The following is a 23,053-nucleotide window of genomic DNA, read 5'->3' on the forward strand; positions in this document are numbered from 1 at the left end:
GAGGGAGAAAGAAAGGAAGAAAGAAAGGAAGGAAGAAAGAAAGGAGGGAGGGAGGGAGGGAGGGAGAGAAAGAAAGAAAGAAAGCACATTAACGGAACCCTTACAGATAACTTTACGAAATTAGGAAAGTGCAAAACAATAAAAAAGTGTTGGAAGGTGACCCAGACTTAGAAAGAATGACAATTTACCAAGTCATCCATAAAATGTTTTCTTAATATTATAATTTGTAGGAGGAGAAGGTGGCCAGCACTATTCAAACTACTCTTATGAAGTTTTTACAAAGAAATAAAATTGGCCGGGCACAGTGTCACATACGTATAATCCCAGCAGCAAGGGAGGGAGGCTAAAGCAGAAGGATCGTGAATTGGAAGCCAGACCCAGTAATTTAGCAAGTTATTAAGCAACTTAGACAGACCCTCTATCTAAATAAGATATTTTCTAAAAGTGCAGAGGATGTGTCTCAGTGGTTAAACGCCCCTGGGTTCAATCCCAAGTACAAAAAAAGTAAAAAGAAAAAATTAAGAAATAAAAAAATTATTTTAATTCTTGGTGTTTCTAATGTTTTTAAATTATCGTGTGTTGGGGGCTGGGGCTGTAGCTCAGTGGTTGAGCACTGGCCTCACATGCATGAGTCACTGGGTTCAATCCTCAGCACCACATTCAAAAAATAAATAAATAAAGATATTGTGTCCATCTACAACTAAAAAAAGATTTTAAAAAAAGAAATTATAGTGTACTAAAGAAATGTTCATTTTATTATTTTGTTGTTTACTATGCATTTTAACAAATAAGAGGTTTTTAAAAATCAGGACAAAAATGGTTAAAGATCATAGAACAGTCATAATTTTTCTCATAGATTATGAAGATCATTTTGCATATTTCCAGTGTGTGAGCCAGTTTTTGGATTCCACACTATCATGACAAGTGAGGACCATCTGCAATTAATGTCTCTTTCTACCACTGAACCTTCATTATTGAATCCAAGTAAAAAAAACCAGTGCCTGGAACAGTGCTCCATGAGTACCTATTGAGGTGAAATGAAAAGATATGTCTTTAATATATAAACTCTTAGCATCAAGCCATAGCAAAGAAAATCATCTAAAATATAGCATTGTTTGCCAGATGAAAAAGTCAGAAACAATGTAATATCTGACATAAAAGGAAATTTTCAGCAAATTATTACACGTCTTCATAGTAGACTATTATGCAGGCAGAATCTTTATTAACCTTTTGTAATAACCTAGAAAATGAAAGCCAGGATACAAAATTACATGTATATGATTTCAGAGGTAAAAAAAAAAACACAACATGTTTTTAAATAATGAAAGAATGTAGAATAAATTATTTTTACTGTTGTGTGTCAGCTTTTGTCTTCTGAAAAGCTCATGCTAAGACTGAGCTGGGAGTGCCAGAGGTTTATGTGGGGCTAGTAGGGGAGCACTTTGGGGGTGTTAACACCCACGGAAGAATAAAGAGAGGAAGGGAGAGTGAGCAGCAAAAGTCTCCCTCAGATCCTGGTGCAGATCTGAAACCTGGGGAAAGAAAGTGGGGAGAGAAGGCAAGATTTTGCAAGGAGAACTTCAGACTACTGTGCAAATCTGACAGTTTCTGCCAACCCCAAACTGCTCATCAGAGGCATCCTATTTGGAGCAAAAATGGCCAGAAACAAAACACAGAAAAATTCATGAAAATTCAGCGTTCAGTTGTTGCAAACCAGGAATGACTTAATTAATATCTGCCAAAGCAAAGTTCTATAGTAATCTTCATAGTTGATTGTGAAACAGTGAAAACAGTTCCAAGGAGAAAACAATGTGCCCAATTTCAGCATTTCTATTCAACTTTACAGTAGAAACCCCAGCCAGAATAGAAAAGCAAAAAAGAGTTGAAATGTGTAACATTTGGAAAGGAAAAAATCAAAGTCATTCTTATTTGAAGATGATACAAATTAAATAGAAAACACAAAAGAACTTGCAGATCAATTATCAGTCTTAGAAAAAAGACAACTTACTGATTTTTTTTCTTAAAAAGATACACAATTTAGTAGCAGTCCTATACAACAGTAATAAATATTTAAGAATATGACAATAATTTACACTAGCATTAAAAAGTATAATGGTGATCAAGGTACAAAGTTTCAGTTGGGAGAAATAAGTTCTAGAAATCCATTTGTTTATCATGGTGACTACAGTTGATACTAATGTATAGTATACTTTAAAAACTGCCAAGAGAGTAGAAATGTTCTTACCATTACAAATAACAAGTATGTAAGGAGATGGATGTGTTAATTGGCTTAATTTAATAATTTCATAATGTATACATATATCAAAACATCATACATCTAAAAAGACATAATATTTGTCAATTATACCTTAATAAATCTGGGTTTAAAAGATAATATAAAGTGTATCATGATAAATCTACCAAAAGATCTGTAAGATCTCAATTGAGTAAACAAAAAAGCTTTCAGAAAGGCATCATAAAACATCTAAACAAAGAAATATAACACACTCACCAATTACAAGACTCATTATTCCCTAATTCATCTATAGATTCAATGCAATTGTTATTATAATATTTTTGCAATAACAATTCCAACGGGTAAATTTTTATGCCACTAGCTAAATCTATTCTATAATGTTTTTGGAAGAGAAACATACCAAGAAGGCAAGACTTTCACAAAATAGAAAAATAAATAAAAGGACTTTGTTTACCAGACATCAAGACTTATTCAAAAGTCATCACAATTAAATTAAAGTAGTATTGCTCTAGAAGGGAGTATTTGACAATAGAACAGAATAGAGCACCTAAAAAAGTCCACAGGGGGAAAAAAAAAAAGCCACATGAACTGACCAGTTCACGTGGGGAGGAAAAGGAGAAATTTTCAAAACTGAGCTCCAACATTGGGTGATCACCATACAAAAATTTAAAAATTAAACATTAATTCCGATTGGACTAATAGGTGATTTTATTAGAATTATAACACTATTAGGAGACAATATACATTGAAACCTTTATGACTGTAAGGTAACTAATTCTTCAATAGGAAAAAAGTACAAATAATAAAGGAACAGATGGATAAATATTATCACATTAAAGAGTGAAAATTCTTTTTTTTTTTAATCCAATGTCACCACAGAGAGGAAAAAGACAAGCTGCAGACAGAGGAAAGATATTTATAGCACACATAAGTAAGAAAGTATTCTGTTAGAATACAGAAAAATCCCACAAATCAATAAGAAAATGGCAAATACCTCCACCTAAGAATGGATGAAGTCTTAAACAATTCACAGATAGGGAATCCAAATGTGCTGCTAGAATATAAAAAGATGCCCCGCTAGGGTTAAGGAAAAATGCCAACTCTAACCACACTCCCCACATAGCTGAGAGTTATGCAATTTTACAGTTTGAGGGCTTTCAGAGACCCTCCCTTGCGAGGGGGGTGCACATCTATCAGAGTCGACTAATTGCATAACAAGCAAATGCAACAACTATATAATGATCCAGAAACTAGAAATGTTTTTCTTGTTTACATAAAACCAAAATAGATGTCCCAATTGTCAAGTGGCAGGGACCCAGTTTCTTTTAATCTTGTACAGAGCTCTGTCATCTTCAATATGTGGCATCTAAGACAATCCTGGGGTGGTCTCTTGTCAGCCAGCAAAAAGAGGGAAAGAGTTCAGGGAGATGACATATGGAAGGATTTTCTAGGCCAAGCTTGGGAGGCACAATTTCTGCTGTTTAAATCCCTTTGCAAAACACTTAGGCACATGGCTTCCTGGAACTAAAAAGGAGACTGCTAAGTGCAGTTTACCTGTGTGCATAGAAATAAGAGGAAGCAGTTGAACTCATCACATTGTGCAAATCATTGGGACTACTTTACTAAATAATTTGGTGAAAACTAGTAAAGCTGATTCTGTACATACATAACTTGTAACTCCGTCTTGCATACATGGGTCCCAGCAGACATGGTTGGGAATGTCATGTTCATAAAATTACATAAATGTGTCATATCATATCATATCATATCATATGCTATAATAGAAACTAAACTAAATGTCCACCAACTTTAATGGGCAAATGATAGTATAACCTTACAATTGAACATTGTATAGTAGTGAAAATTAATAAGTTATTGAATGAATCTTGAGAAAACACACACAGAAAAAAAACAAGCAAAAGCATAATTCTAGTTTATGAAGTGATTTTTATTAAAAACAAAATATGCTTTAGAGATATAAATAAATATGAAAAAACCATGCAGATAAACACAGGTTCAGAACACTGGTTAATTGGAATAGAAAGGGGCCAGGAGAAAATCAGAACATTTTTTATGATAGGTAACAATAGTGCTATTTTCTTTAAGCAGGATGCTGGTATATGGGTGTTTATTATGCCATTTTTCTTACATTTCTACATTTTACATATATTTTGTTAGTGTTCTTTAGAAGCTATTCTGTAGTTAATTTGTAAAGCAGTTTTTAATATGAATTATAGTCCTTGAAAACTCCTTTATTAGAAGATTATTCAAACGAAATACCTGCATTTGTAGAACTATGAAATTGGGTCTTGTTGACTATCTTCAGTATTTTGTACCATCACAGTCATCTCTGTTCTGAAGGTCAATAATTACTGTTAATTTAGCCATTAGACCTTAATTTAGTGAATTAGTGAAGTTAAAATCCATGTTATCTTGCTATTAAAATAATGTCCTCACTGACCACAGACCTAACTTTGATTAGAATAATATCCTTGTCACAGTAAGCCAACAGCATAGCCTTTACTTTGTCTCATTTCACATTGCTTTGCCTTTACAGCTTTATTCTTAGAAAAAATTGTTTTCATATTTCCACTAAACACTTTTTCCTTGCTTCCCCTTTATTTTAATAATTATCTTGGCAAAATTCTAATTATTAACTCTAGTACCAGTATTGTAGGCAAAATAATCAATTCAAATTTTAACATGTTTTGGTGTCTTTGTACTTGAACTGTAAAATTTAATACAGTGTCCCATATTGAACATTTCTGCTACAAAATGGCATCATTCCTTCCTTACAGTCTCTCATTTATCATGATGAAATTCTTTTCTCCCAATTAATTATTAATACAAAGTTAGCATGAAGAGATTCTGTTTTATACCACATGATTTTATAATAACTGCACTTCACGAAAATATTCTTCTCAGAAAACTGAAAACATTGCAGCCCATAGTAAATTATGCAGTCTTCCTAATTGCAGACACTATTTAGAAAATATTATGTTAAAAAAATTTTAAATAGGTGACAATAATTTTCTGGAATAGGAAAAAAACCCTCTTCTTTATTAAACTTCCCTTAGGTGAGAATTCAATTTGAAATTCTTCTTTAAATAAATAAAAAGGAGGAAGTAGATCTACTATTACTATTTGTGTTTATGAGAATTGCTTAAATTGCTGCCTTAAGATATCCCTAAGATAGGAAGATGTGGGAGAAGATCAATGGATACATACCTCATAGATATATATACATAGATACATAGATGAAAGATCGATAATCAATGATTGATAGATGACAGATAGATACCTAGACAATAGATGATAGATAAATGGCAGATAGGTAGATAGATAATTTTTTTTTATTTTGAATTTAGGTCACTGTCTGTATGTAAAGAAATCTATTGTACCAGATTTCTTATTTGGGTATGGGAAAGTCCATAATAAAATTTGTGTGCCTATTGCTCATCTCAAAATGCCAGACCTACCCCAATAACAATGGGCTGCAAGATGCTGAATAGACAATCTAAGGCTCAGCAACTGAAGAAACCATTCAGTTCTGCATCAATATGCCATTAACCTCCAGAGGCAGCTTTGGGGAATTATAAAGTTGCTTTGATCAAAAATTCCCTGAACAGCCACACCAAATACCGAAAATATTTATTCATTCCTCCATGTTTCAAGGCCAAATCAGTTTTCTAAAGGTACTCTTAACTAGACACACCTTAGAACTGCCAGATGACCAAAGTTAGCCTCCCCAAACCTACACAGTTTAGAGCCCCTCAACTGGATATAAAACATAAGGAGACTGATCTTGTGGGGAAAGAGGTCAGGTCTGGTCCCTCACTGCCTGCGGCCCCCAAACGCAACATTGCCCTCAAGTCCCACTTAGGACATTGGGTTACAATGTCTTACCCTCTAGGGAAAAGCTACTGTAAAAGGACACCACACTCTTGGATTTCCTCCACAGGACACTCACCACAATCCATGTCCCTCATGCTCTCCTAGTTTGCTGGGAACTTATAGCATGGAGTTTCTGCTCCTGGACTAGGATGCCTTGGGAGAACCTTGGAGCAGGACTTAGCAGTTTATCACATATCCTGAACAATATGAATGTTCCAAAGAGGTCTGGGAGCCAACACTAAGACTAACACCCCTCCAACGGGTTGCTTTTTCTCTAACACTGACCTAGAAAAGAACTCCCTGCATTGACTTTGAGGCATAATTCTTTTGACTCAATCTTACTTAAAAATAAAGAAAAGGCAGCCCTGTCTTCAGATTCATGTGGGTGGTCTAGTCTTAGATGTCAGCTTTATTGAACAAAGAAAAATACCTTTGTCACTTCTGTTGCTTTCCCTCCTCCTGTTCCACAAACAGAATCCCAAGATACATCTTTCTGGATAAGGGGCAGGAGATTTCAGTTGCTGTGTGGACAGAGAGTAAGCAGGCTAACTGCACTTTAAGCCTTGTGTCCTTGCATCCAGCTCTTTCATACTACTGTGCCCAGACTCTTAACTCTTCCAAAGTTCATTTCACCTTCTTCAGTGCCTCTGGGTATAGGATATATTTTCAGCAAAGGGATATTTGCATGATTCTTTGGACATGTGTCATTGTCCTCACTGAGTATTGAAAATAATTAAAATGCCTCACAAAAGTATGGCCCAAGGCACTAAACACCATGCTTATCACATTCACCTGCCTAAAAGAGACCAGCTCAGGCTCCTGGCTGCCCATGGAGTAGGCTGAATCGTTATAAATGATTTTAATAAATGCAAACCACAATCAGATGTTTTAGGTTTCGCAGAGCTGGCCCTTTAGGTTGATTATGAGTTTGTATGTTATTTTGTAAATGGCATGCATGAATTTTCTGGAAGTAATGATATTATATGTAACTAACCTCCATTCATCAGTGAGATGTCACATGACCCTGCACTTAATTGTTATGACCCAAGAAATGCTAAAGGTTTAAGTAGTGAGATATTGAAAAATTAAATGATATTCAGCCCTGATCTGACCAAACTGACACTGGGTGGCAATATTTCATATAGTTGCTAGATATATATCAATTTCTTTCCTTTCCTAGATTCATTGGTAAAGGTCATTTACATTTACTTACCTACTGTGCAGTGTCCCCTGGGTTTTGTGATACTCTTTTATATGAACTGTAAGCTCTATTTATATCTTTCCCTAATTACACACATTCTATTTTCTTCACACCCTTTCTTGCATATACACTATTAAATTTATGGGGTTCGTGTTCTAGTGCTCACATTGTTTTCTTCTAGACTTCAAAGAAGTGTATGATTTTTTCAATGAAGTTGAGCTTCCTTTGGAAAGAGCTACCTAAAAATACATTTTTGAAAAATAAGTTATATTCAAAAAACTATACATTCACTATAGTTGACTTGATGGCATATTAGCAATGTGGCAAACGCAAATATTTGGGTAGGTTTCTTTGTTTACTTCATACTCTGTATAAAGTGTATAAAATGTTGTTTATATTATTGATGCTGAGAATCATTAAAATTTCTCTGACTTTGTTTCAAGAGGATTGTTAGATGTTATATAAGAAAGATCATTCACTCACTCGACCTTAAAGTTTGAGTTCAAACATATCAAATCATCTAAAAATGTTTAACTTTTCTTTGGAGAGTTCTCATTTGTTTGTACTTCTATTGGCAGAGGACATCACAAAGAAAATTTCTTATGGAAATGAATGTTACTGATAGTAGTGATAACATGCAAAAATATTAAAATAGGGGACAAAAAAGCAATTTTCAGTAACACATTGTAATAAATTCTTTGTGTTAATCTTCTTCCACTCTTTTTGTTTTGAGGTATGTTTCTAAAGGAATACACATATAAACCTTACGTTAAATAGCTTAGACACCTGAAATTCTTGGCTCGTCTTCAAATATTTAAGTCAGGTTGCAACAAAATTATGTACTTTTTTACTTTGTAAAAGTGCACTTGGAAGATAAAATGGTGGCAACTTATTTTATCTGTAAGGTTTGAGGTTAAGCAATAATAATGGTTGGTTAATGGCTTAATGAGTAGGCTACAAACCATTTAAGCACACAGTGAACCTTAGCTTTTCAATGACTTTCCTAATGAAAGATCTATATGACTGCATGTCTGTGTCACAATAGAGATAGTAGGGAAGGTACCTAATCAATTGTGATGGTAAATCAATTGATCTGTAACCCTGTTTTCATAGAGCAAGAAAGATATGGAGAAAGCATTTTACTATAGTCTTATTTCTAGCAGAACATCAATAAATAAAAGAGACAGCTCACTATTTGAAAATGTTCCCTTTTACTGTGCTTCGAAAGCCAAGGCAGGCAGATTGATGTCCTATTTCATAGATGTGTCGGTTTCCTTTGTCACTTCTCAAAGATTTAAAGTTCTTCAAAATTAAATATATGGTCGAGAATATCTGTGAGTCCAGGCTTATTGTAATGATTAAGGTTCAGACTGAAGATAAAACTTGATAAAAAATAATTTGCTACTCCCCATAATGTTCATTTTAAATGTTCATAAATAAAAGGTTTTATTATTCTCATTAGTTGATTTTCCATTTTTAAAACTATATAAAGTAGGAAACCCATCATAATACTAGTTCTGACGACATTTTAAACCACAATAGTTCAAGATATTGTTAAGAAAAATGAAAAGACAAGTCAATGACTTGGAGGATGTCTTTGTAAAACATGTATCTGTTAAAGAACTTATATCTAAAATATGCAAAGAACTCTGGAAACTCAACATTAAAAACTTAAATGTAGGCAAAATATTTGAATATATATTTCACCAAAAAAGATATAGAGATTGCATACAAGCATATGACAATACATTCCAAATCATTAGTAGAAGATGCTGACCTCTGGCCTAGAGCTTAACATTGTACTCATTAAAACCCTTGAGCCCTATAAAATTAGTGTTTTCTTAAAGATATCTATAACTTACATAATTCAAATAAAGGAAATACTATGGTTAAAAAGTCAATCAAACTTTAAAATAAATATTTATTAGGAATCTATGTACAAAGCACATAACTATGAAATGACCTTTTTTGTTTCAATCACAGAACTTAAAATTCAATTCATGAAATCAGAATTGTTTCTTAAAAAGTGAAAGTTCTATACTGAGATAAACTTTAAAGAGTTGTTACTGAATTTCATATTTTATTCTTCCCTTTTATTTCCATTTCCACTGTTCTTATTCAGACTTTGGGTCTTGAGTGGACTCCTGGCCTGGCCTCCATGCTGATCAAGCAGTTCACCTTCACTCTAGTGCTAAAGATCTAAAGCTAATGGTACCCCTCTTCAATCCAGTTCAAGAATAAAGTTCTATTGGTCTTGGAATTGTTTCAAATCCTTTAGTGTATCTGAATTATTATTCACAACATATATCTATTCACAACTTGCTTCCATACTGATTTTCTACTCTCATTTCCTATATCCCATGTTTCTCCTACTCCAGGCTATTCCCAGACTCCAAACATGCAATGTTTTTCCCATTTTCACACTTCCTTCTTCATCCTAGCAGATCCTTTCCTAGCATTTTTTTTCTTTTTTGCCTCTGGGATGTCAATTATTCCTCAAGGCCTAGCTTATTTGGCAATTTTGTGAAGTTTTGTTATATGCCATATAGAGCATTATAGCATCGTGTTCCACCATGCTCTTTTCACACCCATAACTCTTACACTCATCTTCAGTTGCCTTATTAATTGTCCAACCTCTGTCTCTCTGTCTTGATTACATTTCACTGACAGGAGGGACTATATCCTGCCTTTTGGCCACCTTGCATATCACCTGAGTTTACGCAGTATAGGTCGTTAGGTATCGAATAAGTGTTCCTTGATTGAATTTAATCAGATTCAAATTTTAGATAAGCTCTTATTGTAAATTCTGTAAAAATCAATGATGAAATAAAATTCATTAATTATATCATACTTCCTGTACCTCCAGCTATACAGTATACCTATTTTTTACATCCTCAATATTCATAGCAGTCAATATATGAAACTTGGTGCTTGTTTTTAGTACTTAGTCAAAACTCATCTTGTCTTTTTAATTTTCTTAATAATATTCATGTTCATTTTTCACTTTCTTTAAATTTCTGCATGTATTTATGTACACATGGATTCTTAGAACAGTTGTTGAGGATGGTTTCATTAGAGATGGAGGAAAAAGAAAGCAAAATGTTTAGGAAATAGGCAGATCAGGCTTTTTCCTGATTCTCCAGTGGAGGGTTGTCTTTTTCAGCCATATACCCCTGGGTCTTCAGGATTATTTTCATATGCAAGATATACTTTGGCACATGGGTCATGTCTGTGTCGCTACCATCTTTCTCACCCAACTATTGAATGGTAGAGTCTCAGTTTATTCCCACGTAGTCAATTTGCATCAGCAATCACTATTCATGTGTCTTCCAGAAATTAGTACCTGCACGGTGGTCCCTGGCCACTCTTAGTATCAAGACTTCAGGGTCCAGAGTGGACAAAACTAGACATGAAAGACCTCTCTGATGTGTTGCTTTTAAAAATAAATTATTTCTGGTTATGGGCAAGTTACCTTGCCATTCTCGTTTTTAAAAAATGCTTCAAGTTTGTGGAACATTATATTTAGTTAGCTTTTTATGCATTTGAATATCTGTTGTATCATGGAATACTTTAAGGTTTGGCATTACATTTTCTTGGTACTTCTGGCTTTTGCTGTCTTATAGAAAGTCCTCAGTATGTGTTGAGAAATAAATAAATGAAAGAGTGGATTTAATCCAAAGTGTTCCTCAATGTTCAGCAGTTCTCAAGATCTTCTTGTACTTTGGAAAAAGGTCAAATCCTCCTCCTCCAATGATTAAAATGAAATGGTCAACTGATTAAAAATTCCCTACATAATATTTTAAAAAATTGTGCCTAAGATAGAATCATATAGAATAAAACTGCAATGAATTTATGTAAAATACTTTAATTTTATACCCTACCAAATATTTAATAATTGCTTTAATGCATTACACAAAATACTCAAAACATCAGCACATTTTGGTAGATAACCTTCAAGATATTTTCACCTTAAATATAGCCATGTTAATGTGCATCTCCAAAATTTTTAAACCCTATGATTTTCTAGTTGTTTTTCTTTTTTTTTTTCAGATTATTTGACTATTAACAGGTACTATTTTTCATGTTCCTACCTCTTCTTCCTAGTCTTTCTCAACTTCCTCGGAAATGATCTTTTTTAGCCCCAGAATGTTTTCATGCGTATGTTAATATGATGTATTCGTATCCCTCCTCCTTTTCACATACCAAAGGCAGCATGCTACTTGTCTAACCTTGCTTTTCCATCTAAAGATGTATCATTGTATCTCTCTCATTTTGTATGCATAGATACCACCAGCTCTTCTTTACAGCAATAGAGTGAATAGTCCCCAACTTGGAATGGTTCAACTTAGATTTTTATACTTTACAATGTTACAAAAGCCAAGCACATCCAATAAAAAGCATAATTCACATTTTGAATTCTGATCTTTACTGAGCTAGTGATATTTAGTTCAATATTCTCCCTAAATGCTAGTCAGTGGCAGCAAACCACAGCTCACAGTCAGTCACAGAATTATGAATAGAATATCTGATACTCTACAGTATACTGGACTGCAAAGCTATGATGATTGGTAGGTTAGGTGCATTAAATGCATTTTTGACTTATGATATTTTCAATCTACAATAGATTTATCAGGATGTAAACCCATCATAACTCAGAAGCATCTGTATTCCAATTTGTGGATGTAACAAAGCCTATATAATCAATTTCCTGGCTTGTTTCCAGTCATTTGTTATTATAAGCAATTTCACAGTGATTAACCTTGTAATTGTGTCAGTTAGGTTGTTTAGTGTATCTGTAAGCTGTATTCTGAAAAGCAGGCTATCTGAACTAACGAGGAAATACATCTGTAATTTTGATAGCTGTGGCTCATTTCCCTCCATAGAGCTGGCCATCCTTTGCTCTTTCCCAGAATGTCTAACAGTGTCTGTTTCTCCATAGTTTCATCAATAGAAAGTTGTTAACAATTTTTAAAAAATTTTTGTCAATCTGATAAGTGAGAAAAACTATCTAATTTCAATTCACATATTGCTTGTTATGAGTGAGGTTTCTTCTCACATTTTTAAAGCTAGTTATATTTCTTTTTCTGTGAACTACATATATCCCTTGCCCATTTGTGCTATGGGGGTTTTGGTCTATTTAAGCTCAATCTCTAGTAGTTTTTGAGATATTATAAAGACTAAGCCTTTGATCTGTATGAGTTGCAAATGTTTCCTTAATTTGACATTTACCTTCTAACTTCACATATGGAGGTTTTGTTTGGTTTGGTTTTTGTCTTTGAAACACAATTTTGTTTTTATGTAGCAAGAGTTATCATGAATTGAAATCAATTTCCATGCATGTATGTTTTAGTTAGCTTTTTCACTGTTGTGAATAAAGGATCTGACCAGAACAACTGTGGAATTGGAAAAGTTTATTTGAGGGCTCACAGTTTCAGAGGTCTTAGTCCATAGAAGACTGGCTTCGTTCCTCAGGGCTCAAAGTAAGGCTGAACATCATGATGGAATGGTGTGGCAGAGGGAGGCAGCTCACATCATGATCAGAAAGGACAGAGAGAGAGACAGAGAGAGAGAGACAGAGAGAGAGAGACAGACAGAGAGACAGAGAGACAGAGAGACAGAGAGACAGAGAGAGAGAGACTCTACTGGCCAGATACAGATGTATACACCAAATTCCTGCCTCCTCCAGCCATACCCTACCCCTTCAATGACCATTCAGTTAATCCCTATTAGGGGATTAATTCACTGTTTGGGTTAAGGGTCTCACAACCCAATTTTTTCTTCTCTGAACCTTCTTGCATTGTCTCACATGTGAACTTTTGGGGGATACCACATCTAAACCACAACAATGTATGAGCTTGTTGGGATGAATCCAACTATTATGTATAACTATAAAGCCCTAATAAAAAAAGAAGTTATTAATTTTTTCCTTTATAGCTTTTGGATTATTGATCATAGTTGGAAAGATTTTTTTCTACCCATAATAATAAAAGAATAAACCAAGAGGTATTCTTCTAATACCTCTATAGTTTCCCCTTTCACATTTAAATCTTTCATTTATTTATGTTGATGCTCAGTCTCCTTTAGTTAAGGATCCAACTTTGTCTTTTTTCTCAGCAGCTTCCATTTTCTCTAGTGACATTTGTTAAAATATTCCATCTTTACTCCACTGATCTGAATTGCATGCAACTTCCCACATATACTTTAGTTCTTTCATATAAATTCTAAATTTGTATATGTATATATTTATTATAAATTCTAAATTCTTATGTATATTTTAGGACTTTAATATAATTTGTATTCTATATCTTCATTTGTCCATTTTACATTCTAATTGCATTTGTATCTCCTGTTTTTGTTAAAGAAAAAATACTAATAAAAGGAATCAATGCAGAGAATATAATTCACATTTCAAATTTACAGGTAAGATAATTTTTTTCCCTTGTCTCCAGTTCTTCCTAAAGAGAGATCTTCCTAAATGAGATACCACCTGGATCTCACTTTCTAATTTTGTGTGTGTATGTGTGTGTTGTGTGTGTATAAAATTCTAGACCACATTGCAATATAGAAACATTCTTTTGGAGTGTTGATCTCTATAGCTCTATATCACCTTTATGGATCTTCTGGCAGGTGTAAGGTTTCTCTGGTGTAAGCTGCTACATAACCTCAACCTTCAGAAGCCAGATCGCAGGTCTGAGTCCCATGCTGACAGTGCGGTAAAGTCCCCAATATATTTATTTCATGTTCTCTTATGTGTACTAAAGACTGGAAACATAATCTTTCCTCAGACCACTAGAGATAAGAACAAATCATGTAAATACTATCCATACAACATAACACAACGAGCGGTGCCTCTCACGTTCCCAGCAAGGCCAGCCTGGTTGATTAATAAAATTCTATAGGTAGAAGCCAGCCTACCAACCAGCTGAACATAGGCTCATGATGACAGAAAAATGCTTTAGTCAATTTGTGATTTAATGCATCTGCTTGGAGGCTGTTCCTGGCACTGTTCATTTGTCTGACATACTGCTCAAAACCACATCAGTTTTACTACACTGGTACTTAGTACCACATTGTCAGCCTTATTTCAATAGAAAGCATTTGAACTTGCAAATAGCATTTGCAGGCAGTGGAGATGTAATAGATGCACAAAATAAAAACGAATATGTTTTTTCACTAATTTTTTTCTATTATTTACAATCATGGTTACTTTCTATTTTCAGTGCTGGGGAATGAAGTACCTCACACATGCTAGGCAAGCACTCTACCAGTGAGCTATATCCCCATTTTAAAATACACCTTTGAAAAGATGCCTAATAATAATGGCCATACCATTTATTTATCTCCTGTCACATGCCAGAACCATTTCTTACTCATGAATATTGATTGAATACTGACAAAATAGTTCTGCATTGTGTGGAAACTTTAAGATTATCAATGCCTTACTTCTTTCTCATTGTTTAAACTACGTTGACTTGCAGTAAGAATCACAGATTACCAACTTTGTGTTAAACATGTCTTTCTGTGTTTTATGTTGAGAGTTACTGAATCATCTGTAGTCTGATCAATTGGATATTTTCAAAGTTGTCTGACTTTGAAGCTTCTGAGAATTAGAATTTTTCTAATTGAAGTATAAATTATATGCCAAAGTATTTTAATTCACCACAAACCTAAAATTAATTTTATGATCTATAAAATTTCTTACTTGAAACATCAAATACTGTGTGTAATCTGAACACTTAATCTCTGTAAGACATTGACTTAAATATTTTTGAGAGACAGAAAATGAGCAAGAGAGAATTAATTCCCTTTTCCTTTGGAAGTTTAAACTCTAATGCTTTCTGTTTTAGTCAGCTTTTTGCTGCTTTGACCAAAAGACCTAATAAGAATAATTAGATGGGGAAAATTTTATTTGGGGGCTTATGGTTTCAGAGGTCTCAGTCCATAGATTGCTGACACCATTGCTCTGGGCTAGAGATGAGGTAGTACATCATGACAGAAGAGTGTGAAGAAGGAAAGCAGCTCAGGACATGGAACCAGGAGGGGGGGGGGAAGGAAGGAGGAGGAAGAGGAGAAGGAGGAGAGAGGAGAGAGACTTTCCTCACCATAGACAAAGATATAAACCCTGAAAGCATGCCCTCAGTGACCCACCTACTCTTACCACTTTGTACCTGCCTACAATTACCACCCAGTTAATCCCTATTAGGGGATTAATGCACTGATTGGGTTAAGGCCCTCATAACCCAATCATTCCACCTCTAAACTTTCTTGCATTGGCTCACACATGAGCTTTTGTGGGATACCTAATATCTTATTCATAACACCTTCATTATCATATTTTTCTTGCTCCTTACTTCTTAGGCTACCTAATAATTTATCACAAAAACAAAGAAAAACACGAAGTGTCAAAATTTAAAAAGGTATACTTCTCTTACTGCCAATAGTGCCCAAAACAATTATATTAATTCTCAAAATGACCTTTATATTTATTCAATGAAAACTTACAAATTCATTTATAGATAAATCACTTTTTTAAAACAAATACGGCTTAAACTAAATATGATAAAGAAATTAAAGTCTCAACCAGTATTTCTGTGTCCTCTAATCTTGTGAACAAAGGATAATAACATGGTTAACAACAGAAAATTATTGTGAATGTAAATATACCTTCTGAGAAATAATGTAGAAAATAACTTCAACACTTCAGGAGTGCACGCTTCAAGTTCTCTGTAATGCTCTTTTATCTGAAAGTGAACAAACGCAACACTCTCTGCAAGAAATAAGACCTGGAATAAGAAGAAATAATAATTTGGAAATAAGAAGCAGCGTTCTGATTCATAAATTATGTGCTACAGAGTGCACACTTTTAATTTTATTTAAAAGTGGTCAGAATGCTTTATTTGCATGCAATGCTTAACATGAAATTCCACCCTTTTTCTAAGATCAGAAGTAGGTGTTGTCATCCCCATTTTGCAGATGCACAAACAAGCACTGATAGGGTAAGGAATATACCTACAGTCCCACGGCTGCATAATGTGCCCAGGTTAAATGTAAAGTAAATCATTAGGGAACAGGATAGTGGGTGAAGTACCGATGGCAAAATGATAGAATTAAACATTAAATGGACATCTGTCATCTTGATAACCTGATGATGCAGCAAAATCTCCAGAAATACTTTCTAACATTTAAATAGGATTGGAAGTAAAAACTTTTCCAAGCTATAATTCTTTCTCATTTTAACCTTTATTTATAGCTCTTATTAATATGATAGTAAAATAGAAATTTAAAGTTGAAGAATCTTCTTTCTTTTAGAAAGGGAACAACATTCAGGATGCAGGTGATATTCTAAAGGTGAAAGAACATAAGAATGGAAGCAATGAAAATTTCCTTTTATCTTTTCTGTGAGAACTATATCACAGCAACAAGTGTATCTGGTTTATAAAACGACAGAATATTAAAACAATTTTAAAATATTATTATCATCTACCCTAACTTATCTGCTTTACAGATGGGCAATCTGAAGCCTAGAGAGTGAAATTACTTGACTAAGGTCACAAAGGTTTTTAATGGTAGACCTTGGTTTTTATTCAGAGTATCATGATTACAATGTCTGATTTCTTTTCCTTAATATTTCCTATATCCTCTTATTAAGTCACTTCTCTTAGCAGCTCCTCATATGCAGATGATATATTTAATAATTAAATGTGGTTAACTAAATTAAAATTTTCTCCTGTACCAAAGATCCTACAAAAATAAAATGTTTCCCATCTGTGCTACCAGTAAAGACGTGAAAACGAACAAAGTAAAAGCTGGCAGGACTATTTGAAGAAATCATTAAACTTCCTCTGTGGATTGTTGTAAACTAAGATTAAGAAAGAAGGAAGGAATAGTTGACTGAGTATCCCTCTGTGTGTGTGTGTGTGTGTGTGTGTGTAGTAGTAGTAGTAGTAGTAGTAGTCGTCATCGTCGTCGTCACTGACTCTGGAAAACTCCTTATCATCTAAACTCCTTATCATATAAAGAATGCATCTAATTGGGGACCTGTCAGTAGTATGATTTGGTTCAGATACACAAGAATTTATTGAAGACCTGAAGTTTCACTTTAGATAAACAAGATATGGTACCTGATTTGGAACTGATGTTTTACAGGCAGGGATCCCTGACATTTTCCCTTCTAATCATATCTAATTAGTAGATGAGAAAAATTCACAAATCTATTGGGAAGAAGCATTGGAAGAAGTTAAGTCCTAAAGGCCAGGAACAATATTCTGGCTCTGCCACTTTCCTATTATATTTCCTTGGTAGCCTCTCTCCCAGGTTGGCCATATTTTCCAATTCCAGGACAGTCCTGATTTATACTTGTCTTGGATTAATTAACAACAATATTCTCTTTCCCTCTCAGAAGTGTTTCTTTTTGTATAATAATTTATATGATTACCCCACATCTTACTTTGTCTTTAAAACTGGGATTGATCATGCCTCCTTCAGAATTAAATTAAATTAACAGATATATGTATATATTTAAAAACTTGCCAAAATGTATAGAAATTTAATTTAAAAAATAGTAAGTCCAATAGATTAATATAAGATTAATGAAAAATAGTTATGTCTTTGGTATTTAAAGATATGAACTTCTCAGCATGGGCACAAGCTCATTCTGGAGCCTGGATGTAATTTTTATGGTGTGAATATATAGAAGTATATCCTAGTGTCCCTATGTAGCAGAAACAAATCATAAGTCCAAATAACTATACCTCAGGAATCCATGACATTGATTGATTTATCTTAGAGCCATGAAAGCTATAAAGAAATATAACAATGTAAATGCCATTCTTCTTTTTTTTCTTTCAAATCAAGGAACTTTGTGATCATGTATTTCTTTCTCCCCACTAGAAGGTGGGTAGCATGTAATATTCTCTCTGAATCGCATAAGAAAAAGCGTAGGCTTTGCTTCTCAAGCTGAAGAACCCTAGAGGATTATTCTGCTAGAATAACAACTTGTGAAAATATCTCTGCAAGATAATGCAACATGAAAAGAAAAACCCAAGATGACCCTGTAATTACCAACATTAGAACACAAAGCTCTTGGAGACATATGAGTTTTTCACTTCAATATTTAGCTAAATAGGCTAAGATTATGGAAAAGCCTACAAAGTTCAATACTGATATTGTTAGTGGAATATGGAAAAATAAGGAGCAAAATTAGTGGGTGTACCTCTTAAGTGACTGTCCTGAAAGGTGCACTTGGATAAAACACACAATGGACCCCTCATCTTTTCTGACTTGGGCAGTTTATATTTACCTGCTCTCTTCAGGAAATGGTAATAGCCATTGTTTTCCATGGAAGCATTGCCTATAACCATGTCATTATCTGATAAATCACACCAACTGCATCTTATTATCACACCAGTGGTTCAATTAACTCACATCACCACTGAATTTGTCAAATTAAAAAGGAAGAGTTTTGTGTGTTCTAATGATTGTTTCATTAACTTAAACCTAGTATAAGGAGCAGGAAGCTTCAGATCTGGATTTGTATCACTATGCAGTTTGTTTTGATTTTGCTCTGATAGGTGAGCATGGACTCAGCTCTTATGTTCTATCAGTTGTCATTATCATTCTTGCACTAATATACAGATGGCTATTGAATGTGGGTGGTTCTCACAGAAGACAAATATGATGTTATGGAACAAAAAGATAACCTTAATTTTGAAAGCCTAGACATGTTTTTAATTATTTTCAGGGCTTTAAAATAAGTTTTACCCTTAGTTCCGCATGGATATATGGTCGTTAGGAAAGACCTATGTTGGTGAAATATATTCAAGAAATTTTAAAATTGGAGATAAAGGAGTTTTGTAGTAAATTTTAAATAATTCTTAAGTTTTCATCTAGCCAGAAAAGACAGCAACTCTGTTGTATTACTTGGCATAAATAAACCAAATGGAGTAAATACTTGAGATTGATTTGTCCAATAAAAATTAGTTTTGGAAATTTTAAGTCAGATAATTCAAGAATGCCTGCCATACTTCAACCATTTCTCTCCGGCCTTTCCATGAAAACTTTAAATTGGTGTCAATCATTATACACTAAAAATTAATATTGTTCAATACCTATGGGGTTTCACAATCCTTTCACATTTCTTTATCCTCATAACAACTGTGTAAGTTAAATATTATCATTTCCACTTTATAGTATAGGAGCCAAGGTTCAGGAAAAACTGAGATGCCCAAAGTTGAGTTTCTCAAGTCTGTGGCTATGCTAAGAGTAAGTAAGGTACAGATGGCTTAGTTAAAAGATTACCAGCCTTGAAATTAGAAAGTCAACTTCACTGTTTATTAATTTTGAGATCTTATTTCACTAAAAATCTCTTATTGTCATGTTTCTCATCTCTAAAGTGAAGGCTCTATACCCAGTATAATGATTGTGTTAAATGAAATGTGTGAGTAAAAGCATATGTGTGTTTTACGTGCACCCAGCTCATGTTTATGCCTTGGAGGTACTTGAAAATGGCTTTTTTTTTCTACCAAGGATTGAACCCAGGGGCACTTAACTACTGAGCCACATCCCCATCCCGTTTGGTATTTTTATTTAGAAACAGGGTCTAGCTAAGTTGCTAAGGGCCTTGCTAAGTTGCTGAGGCTGGCTTTGAACTCCTGATCCTCCTGCTTCAGTCTCCCACACTACTGGGATTACAGGCATGTGTCACCAGCGAGAACTGTACTCTTAACCACCTCCACTTGGATCACTATAAACGCACTACTCCTTACACAGAGTTCATCTCCTGCTCACTCTGTTGAGTGCTATTCAGACTTCCTTTTCTCTAATGAGGTTATATCTTTATATGACTCTACAGTTTTGAAGCACCTTCATGTATTTTTATTCATTTCTCACTACAGCTATGCAATGCACATATTCCTGGTTTCATTTTGAACTATTTGATCACTATTACTTTATCTTGGAGTCTCAGCATTCATATTATTATCAACTCACTTCTCTATCTGATTACCCAAATCTAATTAGGCATAAAGTCTTATCCTGACAATTTCAACTTTGAATCTCCTCTCATATTCTTCTCTTTCCTTAAATCTCCACCTTCCCCTCTGTATTTCAGACCCTTTGGTTACACAAACACACCATTGCAAAACTTTCCAACTTGTCATCCTGAAGGTAATTACTCCCCATATTTACCTCATCATATTTATTCTAAATCGATCTCTTGAACTAGAATTTTAATCATGCCTTTTCTGCACTCTAGGCCTCTGGATCTTCCCATTGCATCTAAGATGAAGTCTCCCCACATTCCCACATAAAGTAGGTCCACCATTATTCCCAACACGTATCTTCAGCTCTCTAACTCCAGAATCTTATTCTCATAATTTATCCTCTTAGAATTATTTTGCTGTTTCTCCCACACTTTCTAAAACAAAACCTACTCTTCAAAATCCTGTCCAGATTTCACATTTGCCATGAAGTCTTAACTAACATACTAAGCCCTTATTGACCCTACACTGAATTTTTACAGCTGCTAGGGAAGCTAGTTATCATCTACTCCAAGTGTTACATATCTTCTAAACATAAATGTGATTGATCCCAAAGCATAGCTAGTGAATATGGGAAAATGCACTAAATAAACCAAAATTTATTTTAGCAAAATAAAAACTAATATAATATTTTTTGGAGGGAATGGTACCAGGGAGTGAACTCAGGAGCACTCAACCACTGAACCACATTCCCAGCTCTATTTTTTACTTAGAGACAGGGTCTCACTGAGTTGCTTAGCACCTTGCTTTTGCTGAGGCTGGCTTTGAACTCATGATCCTCCTGTCTCATCTTCCCAAGCCCGGGTATTACAAGCATGTGCCACAGTGCTGGCTAATATAATATTTTTTCATCCTGCCCTATTTTATTTATTTTTCTCCCTCTTATCCATTTTCTTCTTGCCTCAAGTATTTCCTAAAAAAAAATGTAAGGATTATGAGTTTCACTAATCTCCTGCTCCTATACCACATAATGCACAGAAACACATGTCCAAGAAAACACTTAATTACATTGCAACAACTATGCATCTCCTAAACAAAAGAGAACAGCTGCTCACTCTGCATTATCAACTTAATTTAAAATAAGGTACAGCTTATTTACAAGGGACAAAAGAAAGAGGGCAAACTTTGTTTCCATAATGCAAACTCCAAGTATAAAAAAAAAAAAACATTAGCATCAAGGTCTGCTCCAAGTCTCTTCATTTGTGCCAGAAATTAGCCCAACACTTGGCATGTCTAGTTTATTTAATAATGATATAATGGATGGGTTAACTGCAGTGCAGGTATTCACAAGTGAAAGAGAGAATAGTTAACGTAATTATCTTGTCAATTTGAGAAAAGACCAATAATTCCATGTCACTTAGTTCTCCTCTTCACATTGAGTCATGAAAGAACTCTTGCTAACTGTGACCAAAGTGGTTGATACTGTCAGGGAAGGCGTGTCAGGTGAATCCTGATGCCTCACATGCAGTGGCTTGCCCTTTTAAGGGCCACTGCCAAATCAGATGCTTCATGGGAATATTTCCAGTAGCTCTATTGAGATCATTTTTTGAGTAATTTTTAAACCTGTATGTTAGAAAGTATTTTGACAAGTCGCTGTGGCTTTGGTGTTACTCTGAATGTGCCTTTCCCTTCACATCTCTCAAGTGAGAAATCACCAGAGATCTAACCGGTGATTTAGTGTTCATCCGAGCCAGAGAGAGGCTTCAACGGTTCATTAATGTAGGCTGATTCCCACTCCTGCTGCCTTTGATTCTGGTTTTAATATACGCTTCCTATCTGTGTGACTGTCATGGGCATAACCCAAGCACAGAGCTGGCAGCTGAGAAACCAGAAAGTTATTTTTCAATCACGTATAGGCAGCCTCATTAGTTCCACCGAAAATTATAATAATAAAAAATGTAACCTCTTCATATCACCCAAGTGACGGTCTTGAGTGTATTGTTTATAAGTGGTTGTCAGTGCGTAAAGATCTCTCCTGTTAAATATGGAGTTAAAAGTGATTGTCTTTTGATCCCTTTTGGAAACTTACATTAAAACGCCTGTTTAAAAATTTACATTAAAATTCTTTTTCTAGGAAAGCTAACAATTATTTTGTATGAACGATAGAGAATTGCAAAATGTTTTGTGTTGATACTGAATGACTCATGATGCTGGGAAATTAGTGAGGAAAGAAAATGCAATGACCTGATCAGGGATACCCAGATTTCATGTATCACAGACTCCTGATGGTGTGGAGACCTCCCCAGGAATCTTCCCAAAGAAGCAGTGACTTGCTCATTGGATAAACTAAGAAATGAAAAGGAAAAGTCTCGAAAATGAGACTTTAAAAATCCATTTGTATCTCTGCAATGACAAAGCATTGCTTGGAGATTTTTTTTTTAAACAGGAGAAATGAAGAAAAAAGCCTCTTTTTAAAGTAGCTCAGTGAAGTAAGGAACAGAAAAGTTGGGAATGAGCTTGAGGTACTGTTAACTTAAAAAAAAAAAAAAAGATTGACCTGGAGGACAAAGGAAATAGCATTTAGTTGGAAAACAAAATGGGCAGGGGAGGACAGGTACACTGAATCACAGCAGCCCTGAATAGTGTTATTTAAGGCAAATATTCACAGGAGTGCTTTTTGTTTAGAGTTTTTTTGGGGGGTGGGGGGGCAGTGAGAAGGGAATA

This window comes from Marmota marmota, unplaced genomic scaffold (assembly GCF_001458135.2).
Source record: "Marmota marmota marmota unplaced genomic scaffold, marMar, whole genome shotgun sequence".
Lineage (NCBI taxonomy): Eukaryota > Metazoa > Chordata > Mammalia > Rodentia > Sciuridae > Marmota > Marmota marmota.